The 17441-nt window shown below is 42.9% G+C and overlaps 1 protein-coding gene across 5 annotated transcripts in view; it reads right to left on the bottom strand.

Annotated features, from left to right (window-relative positions):
• CSNK1G1 (casein kinase 1 gamma 1) overlaps positions 1-16618 on the bottom strand; it is a 584461-nt gene extending 567843 nt beyond the window's left edge. For 3 of the 5 annotated variants that reach the window (XM_085643989.1, XM_085643990.1, XM_085643992.1), the window contains exon 1: positions 16297-16617. The gene's annotated coding sequence lies outside the window, so the exon portion shown is untranslated. Of the gene's footprint in view, positions 1-16296 lie in introns of all 5 variants that reach the window. The other 2 variants (XM_085643991.1, XM_085643993.1) reach the window with 1 other exon arrangement.
• Between the last annotated feature and the right edge of the window lie 823 nt (positions 16619-17441).

Below are 17441 nucleotides of genomic sequence, written 5' to 3'. Positions count from 1 at the left end.
TGGTTGAAGTTCAAGAGAGAAGCGGTTGGAGTTTGCTGGAGCTGGACTCCTTTAGCTCTTGCACCAGGGGGTCACTTTATAGCAATTAAATAATCTTATTTTATATATATTTCGACTACTTCGCTTCTTTACAATGGTGACAAGTGGCTAGTGCTGACTCACTGTGCCAATTTCATTTTCACTCAGCAGGCCGTTTTTTTACTTGGTTTCTGAGGATTTCTATTAGAAGTGACCATAGCACACTGAAGGAGCAAGTTTTGACTTTCTGGACTTAACGTGCTATCGCTTTCAAGGTACTGTGAACAAATTGGTTAATTACCGTTTGGCGGTTGAGGCCTTGTACGCTCGTGGATGCCTGCATGCACTGAAGATTCCTGCACGCGAAGATTCCGTTCCAGCGCTTGACTTTTTGTGCATTGTTTCAGTGACTTGAGAATTCGACGAACGTGTCCTGGGAGGTGTGCGTGTGATCTATTTACTGTAGAAAGCACGCGTAAACCACGTTACGTGGCGGCCATTTTGGATGCTGACGGAAGTGCTTCATTTTACACACGAGCTGTTTGCGTTCTAGTCCTCAAGTTACTGAGGTCATCGACGCAGCTTCATGTGCATTTCTTCAAGTTATTCACTGGAGTCATCGGAGCGGCTGTGTGTGCGTTTCAGTGATTCGCACACTATTTCAGAGGAATTCTGTTTCGGCTGGGCATCTTATTCTGTCCTCAATTTTTATTGTGCATCACAGTGGTGCGCACAATTCCTCGGCTACATTAGCCTGTTTCTTGATGGTGTGTCTGCGTTAGTGACACATACACTTTGACATATATTTTCTTGGGATATTATTTCAACAGTGATATGCACACTTTTGGCAAGTACTTATGTAATGTGCAGATTTGATGCCCTGTTTTCTGCTGTTTGCTTCTTTTTGAACTGTGGCTGTAGACATTTTTTTATTCCGGAGTGGCGTTTAGTTGCACATATATGCTAATTCAGTTTATTTTATTGTTCTTCCTACTTATATTACTGTAGCATGGCGACTTCTCAATACTATAATCAACCTGCAATTTTCGTATAGATTCCTGGTAAACCAAACTTGCGGTGAAAAAAATGGTTTAAAACTTTTGAAAATTATATTGTAGGTATAGATAGGAATGGGTTTTCTCCTGACAGGAAGAAAGCGATTCAATTTAGTTTTCTGGGCACAGCAGCCATAGCATTTTTTGAAAATCTTACACCAGTAGCAAGATTGGAGAAACAATTTGAAGATGAACCTAAAGTTATGATAGAAAGACATACTTTTCATAAAAGAAAACATGCGGATGGGACTATTGAGGAGTATGTTGCAGTCCTTAGGGTGTTGGCTCCAAATTGTGAGTTTGGAGCCAACGTTGATTTCTGCATTAGAGATCAGTTTGTTTTCAAGTGTGAATCTAAAAAAGTGCAAGAGAAGAGAGGCTATTAGCCTGTCGTAATCCTACATTGGCTTTAGTGTTGGATTTAGCGAAATGTATTGAAAGATCTATTCAATCTGCCAAAGCCATCACAACTGAAGAGAATAAAGTTGCTTCTCCTGTTTGTGCTATACAGTCTGTTAAAAGTTCTATGAGAACAGAAGTAGCAAAAGATACCAAACCTAGCTGCTATAGGTGTGGCTCAAAATTACATTTGGCTAATAGTTCTGATTGTCCCGCTTTAAGAATGAAATGTATTAAATGTGGCAAGTATGGTCACTTTCAGAATGTGTGCAGAGAACCTAAAAAAGGTTTTAATACCACGGTTAATAACATATCTAATGTCGAGCATGATTTAGAGAATTTACTTATTACTGTTTATGACTCTTCATTTGATCACACTGTCAGTAATGTTGGTGTTCCTTTTAAAGCACCTTTGGGTGTTCATATTGGGAACGTGGCTCTAGAAGTTATGTCTAACCCAGGCTCACCCATTACCATTTTTTCTGATTTTTTTAAAAAGAAAATTGGGTAGGTGTCAAGCTGAAAAACACTGATACTAATCCCAAGGCATTCGATAATTTTAATATCAATATATTTTTTTAAGAGAATTTGGAATTTAAAGGGCGCAATGTTGTTACAAAGATTTATGCTACCATTGATAGTAAAAACATAGTATGGTGGTATGACCTGGGGAAGTTGGGTGTCATTTTGTATTCAGGTACGGATTGTCCAATTCAATTAAGGGAAATTTAAATCAAAATTGTGACTGCTGACAAATCTAGTGTGGATGCTATTGAAGCTTAACACCAAACTGTTTTCATAACAAAGTTGGTCAGGTTAAAGGTTTTACTCACAAAATTAAACTTAAAAAAGGAGCTGTGCCTATTCAGCACAAGGTTTGCATGGTTCCTTTAGGTGTGCGTCAGAAGTAAAAATCTCATTTGGATGCTTGTGTTCTGAAGGCATCATTGAGCCTACAGACAGTTCTGAGTGGGTTTCTCTCATTGTAATCGTTCTTAAGAAAAATCAAGAGTTGAGGTTGTGGGTGGATCTATATTTTGCCAGTTTATTTTGTAGATAATTCTTGATGCATTACATGGATACATTGTGTAGGGGTAAAATGTTTCTTAAAGTTTGCTGCACGTATATCAGAATGCGATTCCTGTATACGGTCATTGAAATAGGTTATCTACAAAAGCAATTAAAAATATGTATTAAAAAAATGAAGGTTTTCTGCGACAAGAGTTAATTAAGATTGTATTTTTGAACAAAAATATTTTATGTCAATAATCAAAGACTTATGGTGGTATAAAAAAATAAGTCTCGATTTAAAAGTTTGACTGTAAACTTTCACGTACACAGCACAGAACACATTGACCACTATGCCTCACAGTTTGGAGGTATAGTATTTACAAGTAAAGTAAAGATATGTGTTTTTTATTTTGCAAAGAGATAAAGTAATGGCGATTTGAGCACAAGACATGTACTTGGAGATCAGGTGTGAGGGATGGTATGTGAACACATGAAGAGGGTTCATCTACACAGAACCTTTATTACACTTGGAATCCTTTAGAAAATTAAGCCAATCATCTCAGTCTCCTACATGACAACAGTTCAGTAAGGGTTTTACCACATAGTTTGGCAAGAAAACCCCATTCAGTCAATCAATCAATCATTCTTTATTCGATTGTTACATCATGAAAGAACACTATGACAAGATTAAAATGGAAGCAATAAAAGAAAAAACAAAATTCAAAAACAAATACATGAAATTTCGTAGAAAAAACAAAAATACAAAATCTTTAAAATCCTAAGAGAGCAATACATAACTGGGTCCAGCCCGTTGAGACTCTGCTAAAAAAAAAAAAAGAATTAAATCAACATAGCAGTCTTTCCTTACATCATAAAACTAGACAGAGAAAAAAACACAACTGGGTCTATTATACAATTAAATGTCAAGAATAGAGGGTGCTGGAAGGGTTGCCTTCTTCACAATTGATATGCGTATAGCCCAAGACCAGCTCAGAAATTTAGCCATCGCAATGACTATGTCCTCTCGTGTGTTTGTATTTAAGATACGAAATGCTATCTTATATGATCTGGTTCCTAGGTTTAAACAGATCGGCTTAAGCCAGGTAGACCTGGGGCAAGCATAGGCAGGACACACAAACAGGACATGAATGATTGTCTCTGCCTGTGTGGGACATGTGGGGCAAAACCTGTTGTGACCATCCTTCCATCTATTTCTAGAAGATTTAAGTGGGAGAGACCCCACTCTAAATTGATGGAATAGTTTACGATCTTCAGGTCTAGAAATAAAGTTCCAGTATGGTTCAAAGCTACTAATGTACTTATGGTCCATTAAAAGACCAGATAGGGAGAAGCTGTTAACCCCAGATCTTATTGTCCCAAGCCTAGATTCCCAGTATAGGGCTTTAAAGTCCTGTTTATTGGGGAAATGATTGCCCCTGGGGTCTAACCAAAGGTGGCCCAATCCCATATCATACAGGCCACCCTTGATATATTGGAGCCAGGCTATTCTACTAGACTTATCTTGGTCTTTAATGTACCAAATCGCATTTGCATACGAGAGTAGCTCTGGGGTTGTCCACAATCTTCTCCAGTAAGAAAAGGGTCTAAAACCAGCTTCGTCATTGAACGCCCTACAACCCAGATCTAACAGAAGAGGTTTAATAGATGTGGACTGAGGGAGACTGGTCAGTGAGCGCAGAAACTTATTTTGGGCTAATACTAGGTGGTAAAGATTGTCATAACCCCATATCTCTGCCCCATAAATGATTGAGGCTCTTATTTTCCCATTATAGAGTGCAATGGCAGGTCCCACCGGTTTAGTATGTGAGGCTTTGTGTTCTTTTAGTAAGGCCCCAGCTAATTGGTTATGTTTGAGGACGAGTAGATCAACTTGTTGCTTCCAGGTCAGCCTATGGCCCATGGTGATCCCCAGATATGTAAACGTATCCATTTGTTCCAACGAAATATTATTCATTGACAGTTTACACTTAATTATTTTACTTTTGTGCATCACCATATATTTAGTCTTATCTACGTTTATGGCCAGATCATGGTCATTACAAAAGTCCAGGAATCTGTCTAAGGACCGTTGCAGACCAGATTGAGTCTTGGACAATATGAACGTATTGTCTGCAAACATAAGGAGTGGGACCCTATAGCCATCCAATGAGGGTGCATCAGTTGGGAGGTTAGCAAAATAAGAGATAACCCTATTGATGAACAGAGAAAACAGGGTCGGGGCTAAGACACACCCCTGCCTTACGCCCCTGTTGACAGAAATTTTTGTCAGTGAGCTCACCCTGTTGTCCCCATATAACTTGGGCATAGTTAGAGGTATGAAGTTCGACAATGAGCAATAAAAGCGCCAATGGCATACCTGCCTCCTTGAGAGAGTCCCACAGCTTGCTACAAGGAACTAGGTCAAAAGCAGATTTTAAATCTACAAAGGCAGCAAACAGGGTTCTTCCCCCCGTTAAAATGACCGTTTTCCATTAAATCATAGAAAATCTAAAAACCTGGTCAATTGTACTAACGTGGGACCGAAACCCAGCTTGAAAAGTGGACAATACCTGAGACTCGTCAATCCATTCATTGACCCTAAGTAATACGATCTGGCCACGGTTTTTTGGAGTGAATAGATTAAGCTAATGGGTCTGTAGTTGGATGGGCTGGAACGGTCTCCCTTTTTAAAAATAGGTATAATTTCCGCACCTAGCCAAGAAGTAGGCAAGGGAGCACCCCGAGCCAAAGCATTTATCAAAAAAAGAATATAAGTGGCCCAGTTTTTTTAATCAAATTTAATAAGATCCGTGGGGATGCAATCCGGACCTGGCGCCCGACCTGCCGGCGCGGCATCAATAGCTTTTTCAATCTCTGCAAACCGAAGGTTAAAACCTCCGTAGATACAATGTCAGTAAAATCAGACACAGGGGTTAGAGAGCAGGTGAACTGGGCTTGATAGTGAGAGACTCACTTATCTGGGGGAACATTGTTAAGTGGGGTAGACTCAAACACCCCACTTCCCCATTTTATTAAATACCAAAATTTCAGCCAATTCTTCTCTTCTGAGGCTTTTGTTAATTCCTCCCATCATTCTTTATCCAAGCGCTCTCTGGCCTTAGATAGAACTCTTTTGTACGATACCCTAGCTACTTTAATAGCCTGGATATCATTAGATTTAATTGCTAGAGAGAGCGATTTGAAAGCTGCGGAACAATCTTTATTGTACCATTTGGCTGATTTGGAACAAATGGAATTTTTTGCCTTCTCTTTAAGGGTGAGCAATGATTTCAGTTTGTCAAAAAGTGCATCATGCTCCATCTTTAGACAAGGAGGAGGATCTTCTAAAAAGTTATAAGCTGATAGAGTCCGGAGCGAATCTTCTAGTGACTTACGAAGCAGACTTTGGATGCCTTCGTTGTCAATTACTTTAGCCCATTTTAGTCGTCGACAATTCTTTGATAACTCAATATCACCGACCCGCATTTCCCTTGGAGGGCCAGTACCTACTGTGGACTTAGTTACTAACCTCATGGATAGAGGTTCGTGATCACTCTCTGGTCTAGTGATCACGACCATATCCTGCACAGTAGACCATAGACCCAGGGTAACAAGGATATAGTCAATCCTGCTCCCACTCTTCCCGTTAAAGAAAGTATTGCTACCATTGCTGTCTGATTGAGTTCTCCCATTCACAGCTCTCAGGCCACACCCCAAAGAGAAACTTTTTAGTTGAAGGGCGGCCTCAGTCCACTTTTTAATAGGAACTAAGGATAAAGATGGAACACCCCAATTACTATCCTCCTCAATGCTAAGTTTACCGTCTTCAAACCCCAGGGGCTCAAATGTGCAATTAAAGTCACCCATTATAACCAGCGATTTGGGGCTTGCTAACCCATTGATGAAAGTGTAAAGATATTGAATGGTTGGCGAAGATCTGCCCCCCGGTTGACCTCTCGAGTAGATATTAATCAGGTTAAATGCAAACACACCATCCTTAACTTTCAGAACCAGAATATCATCGTTATCCAAGGTAATTTCCTTGATCTGAAACGATGAATGCTGCCTCATCCATGTTAAAAGACCCCCACTAGGTCGTCCTTTCCCTTTGGTAGTGGCCACTTTCCCGTAAGCCAGATAGCCCGGTCGATGGATGATAGATAATGACCATGTTTCTTGTAACGCAATAAAGTCGTGGATGTCTACCAAATTCGACCAATCGTTAGAGGGAAGTTTGGAAGTCAAGCCAGCGATATTCCAAGACAACATAGATAGGCTTCCGCTAGGGAGAATCTCAATGGGGGCCTGTGGAACCACTGCAAAAGGGGGCAATTGAGCTCTTAATATTAAGGAGCCTTGGTCGGAAGGTGGACCAACTAGAGGAAGTGATTGTGAATTATGGCCGTTTCCGAGCTCCTCAATGAGATCCGGAACGACCAACTCACATTGTGGTTGTCAGTCGCAAGCCTCTAAGTCCGATAGGGGTGTGAACATGTTTTGTACTGGGGCCTCCCATAAACTGGTGGCAGATCTCAGGCTTGCTCTCTGTGGGCCGAGTCCCACAGTGAGTTTCTGGATAAAGGAAAGATAAGGATCTTTCCTGTAAAAAAACCCAAGCAGCAGGACCACAATTGAATTATCCCTTGGCCTTGCATACCCACCCAGAACATCCAATATCACACTGGGAGACTGAGTGTTGTCAAAATTGACTATCACACAGTCGCCCTTCATTTCCTTCTTGAGGGGACCAACCCACATAATTCGTCTGACCATAATCATATGGTTAAGAATATTTTCATCCCAGAATCCTGCTCCCTTTAATTTGGAATTAAGCCAGTGTCTAGTTTTACAGATCAGTTGCTCGGTGGTTTCGAGGTTACTGCTTTGACACTGTGGGACATTAGCCAAAATAACAAACAAGGGTGCTGCCGCGGGAGGGAGATGAAAGGGTCCATCAATCAACCGAGAACCTTGGAGTCTTCTATTACCAACCTTAGGGACTTGTAGAGGGGATTCAGCCCTTGATTGGGAAAAACTATTTGCCCCCCTTCTGCAATTATGGGATAGACCATTACTAAGATCAACTACGGGCAAGTTGGATTCCTTACAGGGGCCCAAAGAAGTTTGTGCAAATTCACCCGGTGTGTCGGACAAGGCAGCTGAGTTCCCAGGGGGCGAAGAGGACTTATGATTCAAAATTGATAATCTCGTTAAATCTTTACCCCGGATATCTGAGTCCCTAGTTGATGGTCTTAAAGTGTCTGTTATTGGCTGAGTTTGAGAGTTACTATTATACCTGAAGATGGTAGTGTTGGATGGGGGTCCCGGGGTGGGCTTTGTACAATCTACAATACAAACCTCCCTGTTCCCATTACTGACTGTCGAGGTGAGGTGCGACAGCTTTTCCTCTATTAATCTTAATCTATGTGTCAGTGGAGACAATAGAGTGGACATAAGATTTTCAAGTCTATACCACAGGTCTTCGCTGCCTCGAAGGCTAGAATCTCTGAAAAATGGAGCGTTAGAGTCGGGGAGTGTGGAAGAATCCTGTCTATTGCCAGTAATAGAACTCACATCATTGGTTTGGGTATTAAGCCTCGGAGGTTTGGCTGCAGAAGGTCTCTGAGGGCCAGCACCCCTCTTCCTTTTAGCAATGGGATCAGGGAGAGCATTAGAGGACTTAGATTTACTAGCCGAAGTGGCTCTGGTAGGAACTCTTTTCTTAATATTACGAGTCACTAATTGCTCCGGGATAGAGGGAGTAGAGGTAATATCTGATAACAAACTTGAGTTTTGGAGAAGTATGCCAGAAGGGGCAATGGACTCTGTTTGTATAGGAGGTAACGGAGCATGAGCAGGGGAGCAAGAAGTGGCCAAAGAACCAAGGGAAGATCTTTTGGTCGGCAAAGATTCTAATGATAGTCTACGCTCCGTGTTGGCCATCTCCTTTTCCAATACTGAGGAAGCTCTTAAAATAAATTGGTCAAGGGTGCCCGCTATCCCCTCCCTGACAGCGGGACCGTCTTGTTAGTACACCCTCCTATTCATTGTGACAAACTTTGCATAAATTAATGACAAGAGGGTGGCAGGTCAAACAAGCAAAAGTAAATAACAAGACAAATCCAATTCGTAGTTACCAGATTAAGGGGGAACCATCAGGGCCCCAAGAGCGTTAGAGGGATGACCCAACCCAACCTCCAACAGCCTCTGAGGGGCGCGGACGGGCCCGCCCTTGGCCCGGGCTTCGCCCGGGCGTGCGCGTCTCGCGCAGCGGGATGCGTGTAGTCCTTATAAAGGGCTCTAGCGCCCTCTAATGCCGAGTAGCGCTCCTTGCGCAAAGACCTCTGGGAGATGTAGTTCCTGAGGCAAGCCGTTCCCCTCACGGCAATGATAGATTAGAGGCAAGTCTGGCGGCAGCTCGTCGTGACCAGTAGAAGGTAAGGCAAAAAGAACAAAGTACCAGGCCAGCCGTTCCCCTCACGGCAATAAGTGAGAGATGTTTCGCGTCCCCCATTCAGTCTTTATGGATAACATGTCATAGATGGGGAACGACCTCACATGCCTGGTTGTGACCTAGCAGGTCAAGTCTGAATTCTAGGCTGCTCCCCAGAGGAGAAGAGATAGAAAATGATCAACAAATTCCTAATCCTGCCCTTTCTCCTAGTTTGAGAAGGAGAATACAAATGCCAAGGAAATAGTAAAAGTCCAGTATATTTGGAATGGGTGATATGTTTTTATTCATTGTGATATTCCACAATTCACATTATCTAAGATCTAACATCTTGGGGCTTAATGATCATAGATCAAGAACGCTGCTGAATCACTTGTTAATCCTACCTCATGCAGTTGCAGTGATAACAGGAATGGAGTGCGTCAGACGTGAACCAGAGCTTTTATGTATGTTACCTAAGCAGGGAGACAAATATTTTAACTACAGAATGCCATCATTCGGGCTGAACCTTCTCCAACACTTGGAAATTGTACAGGTAAATGTTAATACAAGGGTTTAGGTGGTACAGAACGAAGAGATGGCATTTGCGCCGAGCAACACCTCAGTTGTCTTAACTTCCAGTTGACCATCCCCTACTTAGACACAGTTAGACCAACCGAAAACGGCACTATTCTATATAACTTTTCTATGGTCTATGCACAGTCCATCCACATGGTTTCCAGGAGATGCATCTTAGATGCAGGCATCCCAGGTGCAGCCTTTGTATGCACTCTATTACACATGCCACCAGCTAAACCTATTCTTAACCAAAAAACGTTAAAGTATTCCACTTTTATACTATTCTGCTCCAGTGCTGCAGACAAGCAGAACCTATGTAGTCCAGCAACAGGGGTAGCTAACTGCTTTTGGGATACAAGCATTTTCCAACGTTTTCATCTGGTTTTACTTCATATTTATAAAAACAATTATCTTCAAATATAGCAACAGAAGATGTATTTGAGTTATTACAGCATGTAGCAAAGAAAAAGATATACAGATGGCCCAAACACGTCAATTATGCGAGTGGGTAAGTTAAAAAGTATTACCAACATGTTAAAAGTTATTGATTATTAGCTAACAGAGGCATTATGAAAAAAACAAAATAAAACTGTCACAGTTCTGGGTTAAATCCATATTTATTTGCTCGCCATTCCAGTTTGGACCCAGCCATATACAAATAAGTCTTGACCCTACTCCCTATGGGAACAGTCCAACCCGAACTGCCAGGCCAGGTCGTCCCTCGACCAGAAACAGCCATCTTGGGACCGGTTTCGGGGCATTACCCCTTATCAGCCGGGTTAGATTGAATCCGGTGGCATAGTGAGCACGGGGACCACACCTGAGCATCCCCTTCCTATTTAGGGGGACAAATGCAAAAAGAACAAATGATGGACGAATGAAGAACAAATCAAAACACACACTAAGGGCATCACAATATAAACTACAAAAAAGTGACGCATTGAGTGCTTGAATCAATCTTGGCCACTAGCAATTTACTAGAGCCACATCCCAATACATTGTTTGTGGCACACCAGAACACATCAAATTAGACCCAGCTATATGCAAATAAGACTTGGTCTTGCTGCAATAGGGACGGTCCAGCTGTATTAACTAACACTATTTGGAAGCAGAAGGGGTACCCAGATTTTAGCTTTAAGAACCCTGTGCAAAACACCATTATTCAGCTAAAACGACAATCCGTGGAAATGTAATACTGTATAGGGTGTATATGGTGAAGAGCTACTATATTGTTATTACATGCATTTCAGTACACAGAAAAGGGCACCACAAAAGATCACACAACTGAATCTTATCGAGAGTAATGGGAAAAGGAAATTCAACATCAGGTCGAATTTAAAGTAAAAAACAATACATTATGCTAGGAGAACCAGCGTTAAAGCGTTATATGCAGGTGGACGGAACTTTACTGAATTAATTTAAAAAACGTACATATGTTACAAACTAGGTCAACAATGAATATTTATTACATTTTCTTTTTTTGTTTCCTTTAGGAAATGTTAGGCATACTTTTGTGACAGTGCGGCAGACTTCCTTTCAAATGTTTTTCTTTCAGCTTATTCTATAAAACAAGTACTTCCTTACTTCTACGGTGCCCATCCTCCAAACGGTAGTGTCACTTCCCATCCAGGATGACTGGTGAAGAGACGTTGCCTCACCAGAAAGTGACATCACTCACTAGAGGGAAGGAAATGCAAGTCTGGAGGAAATGGAAAAGGAAGCCGTAAAAATTAAAATAATCCTAGCCCAAATGGCCATGCTAGAACACCTAATGTACAATTGCCATCTCAAACACCTTCCAAAGAAAAAAGAGCAAATGCCTATACAGTAATCGCACGCAGGCAAGAGAAACATACCAATGGCTAGCAGTTACTCTAAAAGGAATGTCTATTGTAGGTCTAGAAGCACCTGAATTTTAGGAAAACCACTGAGAATGTATATCAGCTTTATTGACTTTACTTGCACGTCACAGGGATAACCTGACAATCTGACATGAACCCTGGCCTCTTGGGCTGACGTTTGATAACCCAGATCCAGAGTAAGGGGAACAGGACATCAGAATATCGAATTATCATATTACAGAAACTGACCAGAGGCTAGATACTACAGCTCCCTCTGCACGAGCCCACGATTGCAGCAAGGGGTGGATGTCTAAATGAGGATTTTATTAATCTGATCACAGTAGTATGAGAGAATACTAAAAAACAACCACATAATAAAACCAAACTCCAGAGAAGGAACTGCAAATTGAATTGTCGCATCACTTAACTATGGTTGGTGGAAATGTCAATAACTAATAATTTTATAAAGTGGACTATGTAAAGCATCTGGTTTGATTCCTAAATACAAAGGACTTCTTTGGTGTGATATTCGATCAAAGTTTATTGTGGCTATTCTCGGCTCCTACTACGATTGCAAAATAACTAAATATATAAATGAGTTACATTTGCATTACCAACCTGTATGTACTATTCAACTTATATGCTTCTCCTGAAAGTCTGGCATTAATCCAGCCATGTTGGGTCTATGATTGACACGCGAGTCATAACTTTAGAGCACCCCATCCCAGCAGACACCTTAACAGCACTCTATGATGCAGTTTCTACGTGCGGTAATTGACAAATGCTACCATGGTAAGTTGCCACACTACAGTCTCAGGAATGCGACCGTATGCTTTCTTCACTCGTTTGACAGCGATCCAACCAGGAGAGCAACGACTCACATAAATACGAAGTACTCTTGCAGGAAAGAGTAATCTCACCTACTGCGAGACCTCAGCATAGCATGCTCAGACCTAGGCCTCCATCATGAGATCTGCATCACCTCCCTTCATCGCCACAAGCTACCATGTGACTGTCAATGAGAACCTGCATTATTGACGTCCTCGAGTTTCCCAGATGAACCCACATCACACTGCACCTCAAGAAGCTACACTGCAAATGTTACTTAAAGCTTGCCTGCGCTGGACCTTCGAGTAAATAAAGTCGGAACCCAGTCTGCTAGGAAGTGAATCTATGCTCCATTATCTATACACATCTCCTACAGACACTCGCCCCCTCAGCTATCGTACTCCCATAGCACACTGGACACATATGGAGGCCAGGTTAAGTAATTTCTACTTGGCCTGAAAAGTCGCAATCAGCACAGCATGCCTGTATTTACGTTCTTGAGGAGTGTTCTTCTGACTACAAAACAGAGCCAGCTCGCGTTTGTTGTACACAGAAACAGAGCGCCCTGACTCATGCGTGTGTCACACTGCTGAAGCATCACCTGACATCAGCAGGTTGTCTGAGTAACGTACCGCAATGAATACTAAGGCACAGCGGCCATTCTGGCGGCGACACGACTTTGATTTGGTGCAGGGGCACGAAGGTTATATACAGGGTAGGATTCTTGATGTGTTCCAGCATACCACCTCATCGTCACCTACAAACCACTCTGTTTTTAGACCAAGGGTGTCATCATTCTTCTGCTCAGACTAAAAGATCTTGAAAAACATTCGCAATATGGTGTTGAAACAAAGACACCAGTGCTACACATGCGTTAATTGACCCTAACAACAGTAGGTGGACATGGCAAAAGTTACTTAAAAGTACACTGTGATCTGATGATATAATAGCAGTCATGCCGGGGGTTCTCTCATATAGAACTGGCTGACACCGAGGGTGGGTTACCCATGTGATGCAGGACTGTACGTGTACTCCGTGGATTCAGTAACACGGGCCTATTATGGATGTTTCTTAAGGATGAGCATGTACATTTTTGCTTCTCTAGCCCATAGTAAAACAGGATTATATCCTCCATAGCACAAGAGGCAAAGCGAACACTAAAATCCAATTTAAGCAAGCGACCTGTGTTTTGTATCCCTTTCGGCAAAGGATGTGTCAGGTGGGCGGACACTTTCTCCTAGCTCCACGGGATGACTTGCATGCAGCGCGGTCAGTATACAAACAAGGCAGCCCTCGTTAACAAGAAAAAGCAAAGCAAAGGTGGCCACTCCCTAAGCACAGGCACGTCTCCTAAAGATCAGGGACGTGCCCACAAGGAGCGCCGTTCCCGCCCGGCCACAAAAGGGATTAAAGAACAAGGTCGCTGAAACACAAATACTTGTAGAAAAGAGTCTATAGAAAAAAAACAACGCACAGGGTTTGATAATCAGCTATGGGTGTTATTTGCAATGTATATTACGTCGTTCCTTTCTCAGCACCCTTCAAACAATGACGTTTCTACCACATTTGTAAATTGGAATGGGACAAAGGCGGGTGAAATTCAATGCACGGTCCTTTTCCTAGCTTGTAATCATACCGAGGGATTTTTTAGGCAAATGCCTGAAAGCGCACATGGGATTTTATGATTAGATTTCACCAAGTGCGTTAAAATGGAGGTCACCAAACGTCAGCATTGAATAGAAATCGCTCTTTGTAATGCTTCACATCTGTTTGCATATGACCAGGGCAGTGCTGATATATAAAAAAAAAAACGTTGCTTATGGCATACAATAATTGACAGTACGAGGGATTCCCGTGAATCACAGCAGGTTGATACATATATATATAAAAAAATAACTAACTATTAGAGAACACAGTTTTGAAATAATGGACAGGAAACTCCCCTCGCCCCCTTCACACCCCCGGGAAAAGACAATGAACGGCCGCACCACCAAACGGAACGAAAAGCAGCATCTGCAGGCCTTACAACAAAGGAGGCGAAACCAGAACAAAACCCCAGCCCCCGCTCCTTAAACTAGTGACAGTGCAAGCTTTATTGAACTGTAAGCTTACCCCGAAAACATCAAACCCCAATAAATAACGACTCCTACTTCAGCAAAACAACAGGGCAGACGCCCACATCTCCAAATAGGCCCTTCCGTAACAAACAAGGAAGTATGCAAACTGCCTGGTCATCCAACGTCGATCATGAATATGCACATAACAATGGGCGCGAGGTAAACAAGCCTCATATCAATACGTAAAAAGAAGCAAATTTATGAATAAAAGGAGTCAATGTGGGTCCACACTGGAACTATAGTTCTATCTGTGGGAGTGAACCATTCGTGGGCGTGACTGAATCCACTGCCTCCAACTCCCAGTGATGGGTGTCACCCTGTTCACAAGGAAGAACCTCCACTGGGTACAGAGTGCTTTTGGGTCTGATGGCGGCAGCGAGTGGGGCTGAGTAATTAATTGTGACCGGGCTGCTGGCCGCCTGTCGTTGAGGGCCGTCAGTCCCTGGTGGAGTCTGGATTGGATGCAGTACACGATTGTGTCCGATTGGAGTAAACAGGCCTTTCTCTGGGCAAGTTGTGTTGGGGCGAAACCGGGAGGCTTTTGCTAGGGTGAGGAGTGAGCTATGGGTGTGGAAGGAAGTCGTATGGCGGATGGAGCAGCATATTAGCACTCTCTTCCGGGGTACAGGAACTGATGCTGATGTTTACGGTGTTAATGAAGTGAAGAACTGATTCACGTCTGTGCGGTACTTCTTGTTTTTAAAGCGGGGGTGAGCGGGTACATTTTGGCTAGGAAAGTTCGTTTGAGGCGTGTTTCTGGTGCTCATTTGTCAGCGGGATTGGTAACCATACCTAATATATTAGCAACACATTCAGTTTTTTTGCAAACCAACTCTTTGACATTACTATCAATAACAAATGATATTAGAGTTCGGAGTTGGAAGGGTCCAGGTGTTCTAACAAGAGGTTTGTAGGGTCCATCATTTTCTGGAAGGGATATATTGTCATTAATAAGGATCTACCGATTAAACAATCGTAAGGGTACACTATATACATTTTGCTGCGACAGGTATTAAGTATATTTAATGAAGGGTATGCAATGCCTTGGACATGATGGAGGAATCCCTTCAGTTCAAACGATTAGGGTCTTTACGATAGTGGTTCTTACTTTATAGAGGAGACCATTAGCATAATCAAATTGCTTTACGGTGTTGGACGTACCTGGACTGCTGTAGTATTGTGAAGGCATAAAGAGTAAGTTTGGTAGGGATAGCCAACGTTCTTGCAGTACCAATGACAAACTCATGACTACTCCACAAGTTATCTCTTCCCAGGTTTGAGCAACTGAGCATATGAAAATGACAAACCGGACCAAACAAGTTATCGGTAAAATATCAAGGTCTTTGAGAAGATTAAGGGTTCCTCATCAGATAAAATGGGTGGTCGTAATGAGTACAGGTGAGCATGAGTAATGTGTAGTAAATGCCAGCAGCAACAGATGAATGTCGTAGTACGACGTCACAGCCCGAAGAAAAGTGAAAGTCTTATATTCTTAAAGTGTTCGTGGTATGGGGATCTGGCATGTTTAAAGGACTGTTGTAAAGGGCTGGTGTGTTCGCAAAGTTGACGTATGGCATCAATGATGTGCACAGTCTTGTAAGGGCACTATTTTCGGTTGGGACAGATGGCTCTGGATTTCAGTGTGGGTAACAGATAGCTTCATAGTAGTGCCTGGGGGGTTGGTGTCCATACTATTGTTTGTGGGTTGATTAACTTAATACTGCTGTGTGAGAGCTAATGTATACAGTCTGCTGTCTAAAGGGCGGTACATTTACCCCGAGTCTACGCGGAAGGTGGTGCACGTACGTTAATATCCTTGTGAGGGTGTAAACAGATATCGGCGTAAAGCTTGATGCTATTAAACTGGTTGCAATAAATGTGGTAATGCCTGTACTGGGAAACCTGCGGAAGGGTATTAACTGTCAAAGTTAGTGGCAAAACAGCTGTCAACGTGACCAGTGAATGGGAAGATGGGTGCCTGGTATAGTCACAATGACGGTGAGGTGTAGGAAATGTACCTTGTGGTGGTTGCTGTTGGCTGTCTTCGAGGCTGATAATCCTGGGGGCTACGGCCCCCTTCGGCAGCCGGTGCTCCTCCTCCAGGATCCTCCTGAACGCTCTAGCACCCTGGGGGGCCACCTCTAAGTTTCTTCTTCCCTTGTATCCCGTCCCCCTCTCCTGCCTCGCCCCGTATTCAGGCCTCGCACCATCCGCTTCTACGCTCTCCTCTGGCCGCCGCAGGGAGGGGGACCGGAAGCGCTAATACGAGCGCCGCCCTCCTCTAGCAGCAGATAAAGAAGAGACGGGTGGGACCACGGTCAGCGTGACTGCTTCCGGGTTAGGGTCAGCGCGGAATAGCTCAATGCGCTCAACCCCTCCCTTAGCAACCGCGTTAGTCGGGCAGTTACTATGCGGAAGTATTTGCATTTGACGTCACGGTCGGTCCCCACCCCCTTCCCCAGACCCTGTCCTTAATTTCTTTAGTGACGATAATCGCGCCACTGCACTTTTGTTGGCTGACCGTAGTTACTTATGTAAAAACGTTCTAGCTAATGTAGTTCCAGGACCGTGTTTCCTTTTTAGAAACTATTTCCACCAGGCGCGTTTGTTAAGTAAACGGAGACTACAACTCTCAGAATGTACCAATTTGTTAAATGATATAAAGGGACTAACTAAGACTATTTATCCCGCTGACAGAGATCTGGCACCGGGTTAGAGAATTATCTATGTATGGAAGGAATCAGACTGACTATTTGTGTGTAATATTATTGCTGATTTATTTATATACTGGGTCATGGACATTTTCAGTAGTCAGAATCACGCTGGCCACATATCCTTATGGCTGGTCTGTCTAACTGATGCACTTTTTTATGGCTTAGTTATAAAAGCTTATTCAATCGGGGACCACCAATGGCCCCATGGTGTCTGAGCTTCCATTGAGCCTTTGCCGTTGTGATTTTGTATTTGGGTGAGTGAGTCTTACAGCTTGGCAAGTTTTGTTTTCAGCACAAGTGAAAACATACCTCAACCTTTCAGCCTTTGACACTGTCTCCCATTCCATCCCTATCCGATTAGTGCACGAATATGACATGTGTGCTGTTTGTCCTCAGCTGGCTGTTTGGTGTTTCCTGCTCTACTGGGGCTGGGCTTTGCTCCACCGGAC

This window comes from Triturus cristatus, chromosome 3_1 (genome assembly GCF_964204655.1).
Source record: "Triturus cristatus chromosome 3_1, aTriCri1.1, whole genome shotgun sequence".
Classification (NCBI taxonomy): domain Eukaryota; kingdom Metazoa; phylum Chordata; class Amphibia; order Caudata; family Salamandridae; genus Triturus; species Triturus cristatus.
Note: the sequence above shows the minus strand (reverse complement) of the source record. Positions and strands in the feature narration are given on the sequence as shown.